Here is a 13753-nt window from a genome sequence, read left to right as displayed (position 1 = left end):
CTTATTTCAGTTTTTAAAAGGGGAAGGAGCAGCCCGCCAACATGTCATTCTATTTATGCGCTTCCGTTAACAGTCAGCCGGGTCCAACGGGGTGCTCTTGCTTCCAAATAAAAATGCTCAATAGGTCTGGGGTGCGATTTCCTTTTCAGAACTCCTCTATAAAAATGGACCCAGGCCAGGTTTTGTAGGAGTCATTTGTAGACTTCTTTTGCAACTGAAATGTATCATTAAATAGATAGATGGTGTAGGTGTAGATTAGATAGATAAGAGAAACACAAAGCAATGAGCATGTGCTTTTTCTTCCCATCGCCTTTCTTAGTTCCCTAAAAAGGTTCCTGACATGAGAATTCTTCTCTGTTAGAAAGCAACTGGCTTTTTTTTCCTCTGCATAATCTCTGTGTCCTCCAGAACCTGAGGTTGCCGTGGTGGGGATGCCTCCTCCCCCCATAAGGAATGTCAAATAGATAAAACCATGGTTACTGACAATACACAGGCATTCTAGCAACGTTAATAACCCAGTCTTTGGAACCATGGACCTACTTTAAATGTACACCTTTGAAACAACAACAAAGCCATGAGATACCCCCTCCCTGCTCCCATGTTTAAGGTTTCCTGCGGCAAAGGAAAGCCATATTGGAAAAGAACAGGAACTCTTAACGCTCCGAGCTTCTCCCTTCTCTGAAAATTGCTTTGCATTAAATTTCCTCTGCACCAGAATCATCTTCCTTACTAGCCTCCAGCTAAACTTGATTAAAAAAAGAAAGCTGCTTGATGCGTTGACAGATGAAATCCAAGAGGAAACCACAAGGCCCTTAAGTGACCCTAATTTAATCGATTTTATCATAAATCATCAACTTGATGAAGAACCAAAGTTTTCATTGAAGGAAATTGATATTAATGGAGTGGTTGCTTCTTTAATTCAGATGTTGTTTTCCACCAGTTAGAAGGGGGGAAAATCCCCTCTGTTGACATTATTTAGGCAATGTATCTGGGAACTGTGTTTCCAAAAGAGAGAGGGAGAAGTTATAGTTAGGAGAGTTTATGCAGCAACACCACAAAGAGTCATGCGTTCCTTGGGCTTCAGCACAGCTTTGCTGGACCTCTGAAGATCTAGGCTGCAGACATATTTTAATACATATAGCAGCAGAGATCAGATTCCTAGCCTCTGATAACCCACCAGAGGGGAAATGTCTGTCTACAGAAAACAAGAGGCAGCTGGTCCCATATCAGTTATCTTGTTATCTGCTAAATACCTCCTCTTTTGAAATTCAGAGATCTAATTGCATGTTTTAAGAGCCTGAAATTTTCTGTATAATAATGTGGCACCTTAAAGTCTAACTAGTTTTATTTGGCATGGCATTTTGTGGGCCATATTGCACTTCTTTGAAGGCTTCTGCCAAGTGAAGTGTTTTTATTTTTAATGTGGTTATGTCCTTCTTTTTTTTCTAAAATAGGCTAACAGGGTTAACTTCACCACATCTCTAAAGAAATTTATGGAAGTCTGAAAATGTAGCTTCAGTATACAGCATCCTTGAATTTATAGGCAGATCTGAGTGGCAGCAAATTTCAAACTATGACTATTAAACCCAAGACCAGCTTCACAATACCCCTATTGAAAGCCTGTTAAACATTGGCCACTCTGCAATTCTTCATCTTGCAATTAAAAATTAACTTTAGTTTTCTGCTCTGTATCCTTCTGTTATGGATGCCTAAGTCCCAATTAGCCTTTAGGTATGCTGATGAATTCCATAGATCAAAGGCTCTTGCAGAATTTCAGTAAATCAGGAAAATGAGTTAGAAAGCTGTTGGTTAATGTGAAACCTAAACTGGATGTAACAAAATATACACACATGCACAGGCAAAGACATCTTAAGCAAGTTTATTTGGAATCAAGGCTCATTTTGGTGCAGTTTACTTCCAAGTAAGTTGCTAGGGTCAAGAAACTGAAGACATGAAGCAAACTAAGAATAGACTCTGAAGAACTTAAGGATTAGCTGATGTTTTGTGACTCTCCAGAATCAGCTTGGGATAGTCTCTTTGACTGAAGTTTGCAGAAGACTGAAGTATTGGTGGCTGAAAGATCTGGGGAGTTATAAGCTAAAAAAGTAACTTCACATTCTGTCTTTGATTGCCAGAAGTTGCTTTAATATATATTGTACTGTAGGGTTTGAAAGAGTCTAGCTAATTGGCTGGAAGCTAATAAGTTATCGATGTAGACAATAGTTGTGCATGCATGTGTGTTTTCTATTTCTCCTTCCACAGTCTCCTTTCATCCTTTTGCTGACTATTCATTATTATACCAACCTGTTCATCTCCATTCATGGCACTTTATGCTACTGCTAACCTCTCGAAGGCTTTCACAGCCGGGATCTGATGGTTGTTGTGGGTTTCCGGGCTCTTTGGCCTCCTGATGTTTTGCCAGTCTCTGTGGCTGGCATCTTCAGAGGACAGAAGTCAGAACTCTATCTGTCCTCTGAAGATGCTGGCCACAGAGACTGGTGAAACATTAGGAAGAACAACCTTCAGAACACGTCTAAAGAGCCCGGAATACCCACAACAGCCATCAATTATAACCTCCTCCAACTGTGTGCTCTTCACACCCAAATATCAAAAGCATACAGACCCTGGCAACTCTAGGTTACTAGTTTACGTCATAGACTCTTTTACATGTATAGATGACAAAACACCAAGAAAATTGTGTTGTTGTGGGTTTTTTTCCCTGTCTCTCCCCCCATTTAAAAAGAAAGGTAGCTAAGGTCTTGTGATTGTGAATACTAGACATAATGTCTTTTGAACCTCTTTCTCTGTGTGTGTCTGTCTGTCTGTCTGTCTTTCTCACACACAAACGCTATGTACATATACATTCTTTATTATGATGTTGTGCCAGATTTCAGGTGACATTCCATTACATAAAAGGGATGACTCCAGCTTCTCACAGCTTCTTCTTCTTCTTGCAAGAAGCCATTTCCAAGTCAAACTCTAATTATTGTTTGCTACTTCATACTTTTCAGTATAAGACTAACATCATAATAATAACATCAGAATTAAAGGCCTTGTGTAAAGGTATTTTCTCCTCTTGTTCTCTAGGAGTCATTCTACCCTGAGGTATCAAATTGTAGTCTTCTTTCCTGGGCACAAGTAAGTGGACTTTTAATCTTTAGCTGTGCATACAGAGACTTTAAACTTGGTTTCTTCTGTAACAGAGTAAGATGGGTTTCAACCATCCAGATGAACCACTGAAAACAATGCATTATGCACATTGACAGAAATCCTAATTAGCATCATGCACTTTCCCCTTTTCTTTCCAACTCCAAAAAGTACTTTCTTCATGCAATAAAATAAGTTTATTTGAAAACTTAACGTAACTCACATTACGACCCCACAATTTTATAATACTGTATTGGCATGGTTTTCTGAAACAGGTTCTTTCTTGATCTTATGCATCTGTCTGGAAATAGGCCTGACTAAAAATAAGTCTACACAGTGTGGTGTAGTGGACAAATTGATGGACTAGGACTCAGGAGACCTCGGTTCAAATCCCACTCAGCCATGAGTGGTAAAACCACTCCTTAAATATCTCACTTACCTTTAAAGTCCTATTAGGGTTGCTATAAGTCAGTTCCGACTTGACAGCACATAACAACAACAAACATAACAGGACTTACGTGCAAGTAAACATGAAGAGGATTCCATTATTAGCTAGCGGTTTCCATCTTTGATACTTTCAACCTTTCTCCTACCCTTTCAACTTCCTGCTAAGTTGTTGTTGTTGTTAATCACCATCATCGTCATCTTAGAACTGCAGAACTGGAAGTCCAGCCCCTGCCAAGGAGGCACAAAGGGGAACTGATCTCCCAACCTCTGACTCTGCAGTCAGATACCTCGGCCACTGAGTTGTTGCTGCTGCTGTTGTCATGTGTAGTTAAATTGTTTCAGTTTTATGGCAGATCTAATAAGATTTTTTCAAGGCATGTGAGATGTTTTGTTTACCATGGCTATTTCTCCACCTCAGTAAATTTCCACAGCCAAGTAAAGATACTAACTCAGTTCTTCTGAGGCCTAGTCCTATACTCTGTCTGCTACATCATTGGTTCTTAACCTTGGGTTACTCAGGAGTTTTGGACTGCAACTCCCAGAAGCCTTCACCACCAACTGTGCTGGCTGGGGTTTCTGGGAGTTGCAGTTCAAAAACATCCGAGTAACAAAGGTTAAGAACCACTGTACTACATCACACTGGCTGGGGCAGGGATTGTGTCAGGCAGAGTTTTGAAAACAACAACAAAGCCTCTATTTACTTAGAAATAAATCAGCATGAATTTAATTGGTATTTTATTCCTATTTAAGTACAGCTGGGGTTCCTGTGTTGGCTGTGTTTAGAAAATGGTCTCAACCTTGAACGAAATTCTGTAGCAATTAAAAGAGGAAGGAAGGACAGACTCAAAGGTCTATGTGACCTCTATTTTCTTCTAGTTAAAGGTTTTATTGTAGTCCAGATTATTAAGAGACAGGAAGTGGGTGTTGAAGTGGGCCTTCTTCATGCCAGCTCCTAGTGAGTCTTCTCTAAAGTGCCTCTGCATGCGGTCATGTTCTTCTCTAGGCAAGACAAGATGACAACAGTGAACTTTTGAATGCTAGACTAGGAGCAGGCTGGAAATGGGAGCAAAGGAAACCTCCCACTTTCCTCCTCAATTTTACCTTTGTCTTCCTAACATACACAACACAGAGCATTGTGTGCAAGTCTTACAAGGCAAGAACAAGAAAAATAGCTCACCTTCATTCCCTTTTCTCTTTTTTTCTTACCTGTCTACTTACCTACACAAGCATATAAGTAGGTATTGAAACCCAGGATCAACAACATAATACTCTAGGAGATGAGTGGGAACAAGTAGTGGGACTAAAGTTATTATAAGAAAACACTGCCAGGTGGAGGATGGGAAAGGAGGAAGTTTGTGACTTCTTAGTAATTTCTGGATAAAATGGCCCAAATGTTGATCACCAAAGCTACATGAAAGCGTATCTTAATCCTCCCTTTCAATACTTGGAAGAAGGAAACATCTTTTTCCTTAAAGTCCATGTTAAAGATAAAATCCAGTTTTTTTTTTCTGTGAGTTTTAAGGGCACTCATTCACACACCACTCCGGGACATCTAACTTGGAAACGGATCTCCATTGAAATCCACACACACAGCACAGTGCCAGGGAAGTTAATCAATTCCTCTAATCTTCCTGCCTATATAATATCTGTGGATCCAGTAGATAGCAGGAGCCGATTAAGGAACAACATTCCTAAATCAGAGGCATCACTTTCTACCAGACAAACGGGATTTTTCCAGAGGGTGGGGGTGGAGCATGAAGCAGGCTGGAATTGTGGGAATTCCCCCTCCCCCCACATTTGGCTAGTGTTGTTGTTTATGTTTTATACTTTGGAAGCAATTCAAAACTACTTCCGTTGATTGATCATTAATCCCATGAGTTATTAGGCTTCTAAACCAAGGGTCGTGAGGGGAGAAAAAGTTACGATCAATCAAAGGAAACAATCAGATGGCGATGCTGTTCTCTGCCGAGTTGCCTTCTAGACCAAGTTCCGGGTCAGGCAATACTCGTGCTATATCACTAGAAAGTTACAAATAAGACAAACCTTCCTAACGGTGCAGTGGCCCACTGAAAGCACTGCCTAATTCCGAATTTGGACAGTATTACCTAATTCAGAACATTGGTTCTATGAATCAATAAGGCTGTAGTTTTTTGTTTTGTTTTGTTTTGTTTGTTTGTTTTGCATCTTCTGAGCAAAATTTGTATTTATGTGTATAGTTACAAGGGAATTAAAAATAAATGGAAATATCTTTGGTAGGATGCTTACCTGCACATACATCTTGTTAAGCCACGGACCCTTGTTCCTAAACCAAGACAGAGGTATTTTTTTAAGGACTTAATTTATCTTGTGCTCTAATGGAGATGATCCTATAATGGTTGTTTTAATTATTATTATTTTTATTTTAAAAATATTTTATTTTATTAATTCACTGCCATTAGGTTCAGATAGCACAAAGTCTGGGGTGGGAAAAGTCTTCAGTTTCTGGAATTTTTCGGTGTGGGCTCCCTCCTTGCTCCCCATTGTACAGCAGTGATGAGAAGCCATTTTATTCAGTGTAACCCCACAATCCTAACATGGACAGCTAGTAGATGCCAAAACCTTTCTTCTAATTTCTGAATAACTCACCCTGATGCCCCTAAACCCATCATTTGGAACATTGTGGAAAGGAGATACATTTGGATCTACTACTTCCCAAATATGTGTTTGGGAAGAAGGGAACAAAGTTTGGGTTAATTTCTGGGACTCAAAACAAATGTCTGCATTTGAAAAATCATTAATTATATGTATATGCAAGGTCTAGTCTGCGGATCATGAGGCTCTATTACAAACAAAGCAGATCTGGCAAGTCTTAAAGCTTGCCTCTGTTTCAAAACTAATTAAACAAATTTTCAGATTACAACTAGTGCCAGAATCACAGATGAACACACATAGATTGATTTAAAACATGATGGTAAGCAGTAGCATCTAGGCTTCGTAGTATTTGATGCAGACCTACTGAAATCCATGACATTTTCACGGGGGTCTATCTATGAGCGAATCTAGGTAATAATGATGAAACTGAAGCATAAACCATATCAAATTAATGAAATGGGGTCTATATAGAGAGACCTTGTAAAGACTTGTTTTACAATGTGCTGCTACTAATGATAACCTTAAGACGTAGAATAAAAAGGTACATATATATGTGTTTATATGAGTATTTGTGGGGGACAGAAGGAGAGAGAGAGAGGGAGAGCAAAGATTCCTGCAACTACCTACCATTGAAAGGGTCAGCAAATGCCCCTCTTATAAGCCATATGAACCACCTTAAAGTTGAGGAAGGCACCAGCAGTTACGTTCCATGTTAGAAGATAGAGCACAAAGAACAACACACCTTGAAGGAGAAAGTCTATGGTAGTTATGCTCTTATTCCTAGTAACTTTATACTTACTGTGGATACTGGGCTCTATCCCCCTCGATTTAACAGAAGTTGTGGAAAAGCACAAGACGCTTCTGGAGAGTTGAATTTATGAGGTTTCTCAGTTAGGACTATTTTTTAGAATGTAAAATTTTCTGGACATGAACCACGGTCACTTCCGGCCAGTGTCCATTCCAATCTATTTGTTTATTTCAATGTGTTTGTTTCCATTGTATTTGTTTCAGTGTGTTTGTTTGGTGTGTGATCCCTGTCAGCTCAAGTGCATAGGCCTTCTTTCCTCAACCACTCCAGTATATTGGAGAACAATTTCCATAGTGCTGGATAGGATGATGGGTGTTGCAGTCCAACACACCTAGAGAACAGCGGGCTGGAGGTAAGGCTAGTATAGCTCCAACTCTATCTCACCTTCTACTTGACTGCCCATGGCCAAGAAGCTTAGTTTTTAAATATGCAGGTATTTTGTTTTTAAAGCACACTATGTTATTAACTACAGTACTGTACTTTTTAATGGTGCCCAGCCTGTCCACATGTGAATATATACCATTTTTTGTCCCTTGATTAATCCCAGCTTGCAATCGAACATGTAAAGTCAAATTGTAGTTATGGATAGTACAGTTGTAGCTTTAATAGTAGTGGTTGATCTGTTTGGGCATGAATTTTATTTTCACTTGGATTTTTGTCACTGACATCCAGAAGCACGGGGAAATGGTGGCGGCTGCTGTTGTTAAGAGAGAACATCTGTTGGGTTTCTAACACAGTTCAGAAGCAATTCTCAATAAACAGGCAACGACTTTGTGATCCACAGAAGGAGTAAACTGATGCTTCAAGCCAGAAGTTGTAAACCCACAAAGACTTGGTACAAATGGGTCAGAACCAGCTGGATAGCAATGCAGATGGATGGGTAATTCCAGGAACAACAAGAACCCCATGAAATGATACTGGGAAGTTTAGCCAGAGGCTGCGGAGCTGAAAAGAGGGAGGGGGTAGGACCTCACTATCATGATTTATTTGCCTGAGGTTCTGTGATAGGCAGGAATGCCATATGGAGGATCATGAGTGTGTGGTTAGCAGACATTTTTATTACAGATTAATAATATTAGTATTCAGAACAGAAATCTGGGTTATTAAAGTCAAATAATGTTTCCCCAAACGAAAATATTTTTAAATGATCTCTCTTGCCCTCCCATTCTCCAAGTAATGCTCCTTCCACAGAGTCTTGGTTAAGTGTTTGGCATAATCACCTTTTTTCCTTCTATGCATTTCTCTTATTTAAGTGCATGAATGTCAGCTGTCATATGAACATCTTTCTGTATTTTAATATACCTCAATGGTATTAGAACTTAAGTCTCAGACATATTTTAAACTGAGAATGAGCACCTCAATATATATTTACTCCATCACTGCTTGCCCTATCAGAAAGGCTCAAGATGAGGATCTATGTATACTTCCTTCTGCTCACTGAAAATAAATGAGGCTTTAATGTGGTTAATTAATATGGAGGTGATTAATATACTTAATTCTTCTTGCTTCCATTTGAAGAAGGAAAATGTTTGCTCTTTTGTTTCAGTAGAGAGTCTCTCTCCCCATGATGATTTAAAATCCACAAAGTTTTAAGAAAAAAAGAGAATAAATTGATGTATTTGATATAACATCCTTTCCCTCTGCCTTTGGAACTGAGAGTCTTACAGAAAAAGTATCTGTATAATTGTTGTAACACAAAAAGCTCAAAGGTTTGCTAACAGACATATTTAATTATTTAAGAAACGGTTTTGGTATTCCACTCTGTCTGGAGGCAGTTAGAAAGAAATGTCTAATAAAGGCACTTTTATGTTTAAATAATAGGGCCCATAGCTATGCATCTTCTTTAACTTCAGTTGGCTCCTGGAATAAATACGTAAACCTTAGCTATCAACCTCCAAAAATGAGGGGCACTAGCATTTAAAAGCAGTTGCCTGATGAGAGTCTTGTGCTGACTCTTTAGGTGGTGAAACAGAGACAGATTAGATTATTTTGGCCCATTCAGAGCAATTTCTTCCACTCTTGTCCCAAACTGTCCATTTTTAATTTTGATTTCTATCATGCCACCCAACACTTGCATCTTCCTTTCTTTTCCTTTCTTTTCCTTTTTTTAAAAAAAGAATAGCCCTCTCCTCTCCTAAACTATTTTTTTCATTATATATTCCACATCAGTTGCCTGAAAAGTAGTGATATCACTTATCCATGTGGATCTCCATCAACAGCTCCCCCTCACACCATGCCAAATTCAGAGAGACTTTAGGAGTGTCTTCCTATTATTTTTCTTCCTTATACAAAGCTTCTTCTCTTTTATTCTGCAAACAAGCAGCTGTTTTCTACACTTCTCCTGCTTTTAGGCTTCCTACCTCATAATGCTATACCCACCAAAACTAAGTCCCAATGAATACAATGGGACCTGCTCCCCAATAAGCATGCACAGTAGTGTGATTTTAGAGCACAAGGCTACATGTTCACTCCAAGGTAAGCCCCAATGAGTTCAACCAACTCATTCTCAGGCAGTTTTGCATAGGACTACAGTCTTAAAGTTCAGCTCTTTCAGCCCTGTATACTCAGAAGTACTTTCCTAATGAGTTAAATGGGATTTACTTCTAAGGAAGTGAGTACAGAGTTATTTGCAAAGACTGAAAGGGCAGAAGACTTTGAAATCAAAAATACAGATGGTTGCAAATACTCACACAACTTTACAAATTCCAAAATGTAAGACAGCTATTTTAAGCAAACACATAAACTGTATTCCAGCTTTCTTTCTTTCTTTCTTTCTTTCTTTCTTTCTTTCTTTCTTTCTTTCTTTCTTTCTTTCTTTCTTTCTTTCTTTCTTTCTTTCTTTCTTTCTTTCTTTCTTTCTTTCTTTCTTTCTTTCTTTCTTTCTTGTGCAGCGTTTGTCCGTTGTGAAAGTTTTATATCTCTTCCTCATGGTGGGGGAGTACCTTGAAGCAGTAAATACCAAGGTTCACCCCATGAAGTTCGTTTGGTGATGAAGTTCTTCTGAAAAGTGTTTTCTGGCGGGTATTAAGTCTGGCAGCCACAGTTTTAGGAGGGTGATCCAAAACTGGATGTAACTCATCACTGCCCAGAAGATCCGTATTTTCCTTTCCAGACTCAGCCAAAAAAAGCAGCTAGGAAAACAGTTATATGGTTGTCCAGGTGGAGAATAGAGAAGATCACCTATAAAGTGAGAAGCTGTTGGTGGGTATCCTGTTGAAGCTGGCTCTGGTAGAGGATGTGGAAAAGTTTTCCCAATCCAGATTATTCCCAAAGATATGATAAGGCAAAAGATGAGCTCTGAAAATGCCGAAGAGCTAACCAGGAAGGAAAGGACTGAGTTCCAAAGGGGAATTCTTTTTGAAAGCCAGGTCCCTTCGAATCAGCAACACAGCACCCACCCTAAAAAGTAAAGTTGGTCGGAAGAAGAGCATAACAATAGATGCCTCTCCCCCCCTTTTGAGTACCACACACGCACCTAAAAATGCGCAGACACCTCGATTTTTTCCTCCCACATTCAGTTTGTAGCGGCAGCTCTTTTTACTGTCAGCAGCAGAAGCGACCAAAAGTTTTTGTCTTGGCAAGCAGAGCTACTTGCGAACAGTGACGGGGGTCATAAATCTTGAGTGACTTGGAAATACGTCATCTATCTTGCGATCTCTCCTCTATCCATCTATTGCTGAGCTTGGGAAAAGTTACTTTGGCAGCTACACTTCTCAGTAAACTGGGGGGGGGGGTGTTGTGGGGTTGCATTCCCCAAACAAGGACTTTCTCCAGCTCTCTGTCTGTCCCTCGGTGTTTATTTTCCGTATCTCAGATGCTTTTTCCCATTTCTAATTCTAACCAGTGTGGTGTAGCGGATAGAGTGACAGGACTAGGACACTCGAGAACAGGGTTCAAATCCCCACTCAGCCATGGGAACTCACTGGTGGAGTGGAACTGGTAAAACCACTCTTTAAACATCTCACTTACCTTGAAAGTCCTATTAGGGCCACTATAAGTTCGTTCCGACTTGACGGCACAGAACACACTCAGAAATTCCAACCATCGTGATTAGAAGTTCGAGCACTCTCCATGAAATTTATTTTCCATACATTTGAAATAAGACCAGACCCGTAGACTCCTTCCTTTTTCCTTGTGTGTGTATGAGTGTGCTTTTGTACAGACCCATTCACGCGCCTCCCAAAAGCAAAGAGAGAATCAATTGTAAATCCACTATTAATATATAAAAAAAACTTCTTAAAATTTTGACTCTGTTTCAGCCTCGAGTCACCCAAATTGTATTTATCAATGTAAACATTTATAAAGCAAGGTCATCAGAATTGTTTTGGGGGGCGGGTTGTTTCTTAAAGGTACTTCCTTAGGAGAAGTCTCTCTCCCGGTCCCCCTCGTCCACAAACAGGCCTGTCATAATTATGTCTTATCAGTAGGTCGTGCCATCTATTCATTCTTAGATGAGGGTGTGTGTGTTCTCGGTTGTTGTTTTACTAACAACAACAACAACAACAACAAAAAGTCAGGACAGGAAATTAGAAGCAGAGAACGACGAGGACTAGAGAAAACCTGCCTCTCTCTTCCCAAGATTTATTAGCATAACTTGACACCTAATTGCGAAGCACGTGAATCTATAAAGCTTTTTTCCCTAGCCTTCGAGGCCTAGGTCCACCACGAAGCGATTTGCATATTTCCTTTCCCTTACTGACGCCGTCAGGAAGCAACCTTGGCGTTTGCCCAAGCCCGGGGGGGGGGAGGAATAAACCCCCTTTCTCCCCCTCCTCCGCCCTGAGAAACGAAATTCTACGTATCTTTCTCCTTATTTTCCCCCTCCCCCACCCCTTTCCGCTTCCCGTCGCCGGGTGTTTTCATTATGATGATGATGATTATTATTGCTTCATTTTTAACCTCCATTTATGCATTGCCTTGTTGGGGATTTTATATCAGCTATTCTTTCTGTTTTCCCCTCCGCGGCACCCTGTCTGTTCGTCTCTCTCTCTCTCTCTCTCTCTCTCCGTCTCCGCTCCCTCTCTCTCTCTCTCTCTCTCCGTCTCTCTCTCTCTCTCTCTCTCCTGCCTTCTGCTGTAATGCCAGAGGCCATTGTTAACCGTGAACAGGGCGTACCAAGACTATAGGGCAGTCAGAATCAAAGGATTCCCTATACATCTTTGGAAGGCTGTCTAGAATCTTGAGATTTCTACCTCTCCTCACCTTCCCCCCACTCCTTCCCAAATGGAGAGACTGAGAGAGAGAGAGAGTGTGTGTGTGTGAGTGAGTGTAGACCCGAGCATCCCTCACCGTAAGCTCCTATAGAGATGTCCCCCCTCCTTTTGGCGTTATGACCGGATTTCTCTCTCTAGATATTCCGTGAACATTTAGAAAAAAAAAAACACGAGAGGAATGGGGGGGAGCTCTCCTCGCTTATTGATTGCGTTGGTTGCTGGCTGAGAAAATATATTATGTCTGCTCGCCGCGCTGCTCTCGTCAGAGGCTAAGGTAAGGTGGACCGAAATAGGCTATCAGTTTGTGAATGGCGGAGACCGTGTCTCCATGATTTATAGCTGTATGACTCGCATCGCGGTTCATGAAGAGTTCACAAGCTTTAAGCTTCCTTCCACGCAACGACTCTCTCTCTCTCTCTCTCTCTCTCTCTCCCCCTCTCCCTCTCTTCTTCTTCTTCTTCTCCCCCTCCTTCCCTCCCCTTCGTTCTACCCCCTTTTCTTTTCCATTTTTGCTATTTTCACCCCTCTATTTTTCTCCCCCTTTTCTCTTTTCCTTTTCATCTAGAACGGTTTCTTTTTCTCGTTCTTCTATTTTCCCCTCTTCTTTTTTTCCTCTTCTCCGTGCTCTCTCTCTTTCTGATGTGATGGAGAATTAGTTTCTTTTTTTAAAAAAAACTAAGAGTAAATCTCAGATTGCAGACAAAATGTTTAAACTGTTTTGAAACTCAGTCGTCATCACCATTATTATCATTATTGTTGTTGTTACTGTTGACTTCGGCCTAGTATGGGGAAATAGACTACCAGGGGAAAGGGTCTTCTATTTTTTCCCCCTCCATATTAAGAGTATGACTGAGAATTTTAGAATTCTTTTTCCATCATGGAGGTGAAAGAGAAAGAAACAGCTGCTATTTCTATTTCCGTCACCATTGATACAGCCTTCAGTTTGGTCTTCTCACAAGCCCTTAAAGCTTCTTTATGCCTCTTCGATTCAAATTCAAAAGAAAATTTTTTAAAGCAAAACATCTCTTTTGCCAAAGTTACCAAGGAGAGGCACATTTATTTTGAAACCAGATTCTTTGGAAATAATTTTTAAAAATGAAACTTCTACACATGCAAAAAAATAAAACTTCAGAGCTGGGGTTATAATTTCAAAGACTAACTACAAATGCAATTTCTAATTTCAACTAAAATTTCAGTATGTGTTATGTGTATATTTTTAAAAAATAACAGCAGCCACAATAATTCCTTGGGGTAAATCATTTGCCAATCCACCCAGGTTCGACTAAGATAAATGACCAACATTTGGGGTGTATTGAAAGATGAGTTACAAAAGAGGACTGAAATCTTGGCTACTGAACATACAAACAACTTGGGATTCCTTTTCTGAGAAGAGTAGAAGAGCAGATTAATTTTTAATGTACTATTTAATTTAAAAAAAAATAATTTGCTGCTTACATCTTATAGGCTCTCCAGAGGTCCCAGAAAATCCAAAACAAGCCAACAAGGC

General features: G+C 40.0%; 1 protein-coding gene across 10 annotated transcripts in view; it reads left to right on the top strand.

The window, feature by feature from the left end:
- Positions 1–13753, top strand: part of HOXB3 (homeobox B3) — an 86205-nt gene that overhangs the window by 61276 nt on the left and 11176 nt on the right. For 5 of the 10 annotated variants that reach the window (XM_073004346.2, XM_073004343.2, XM_073004345.2 and 2 more), the window contains exons 3-4: positions 3088–3138; positions 12385–12520. The exons of 1 other annotated variant lie outside the window; for it this stretch is intronic. The gene's annotated coding sequence lies outside the window, so the exon portion shown is untranslated. Of the gene's footprint in view, positions 1–3087; positions 3139–7236; positions 7386–12384; positions 12521–13753 lie in introns of those variants that run through there. 4 more of the 10 variants (XM_078377952.1, XM_073004347.2, XM_078377951.1 and 1 more) reach the window with 3 other exon arrangements.

Source organism: Pogona vitticeps, chromosome 6 (genome assembly GCF_051106095.1).
Source record: "Pogona vitticeps strain Pit_001003342236 chromosome 6, PviZW2.1, whole genome shotgun sequence".
Taxonomy (NCBI): Eukaryota; Metazoa; Chordata; class Lepidosauria; order Squamata; family Agamidae; genus Pogona; species Pogona vitticeps.
This window is presented reverse-complemented; position numbering and strand designations above follow the sequence as displayed.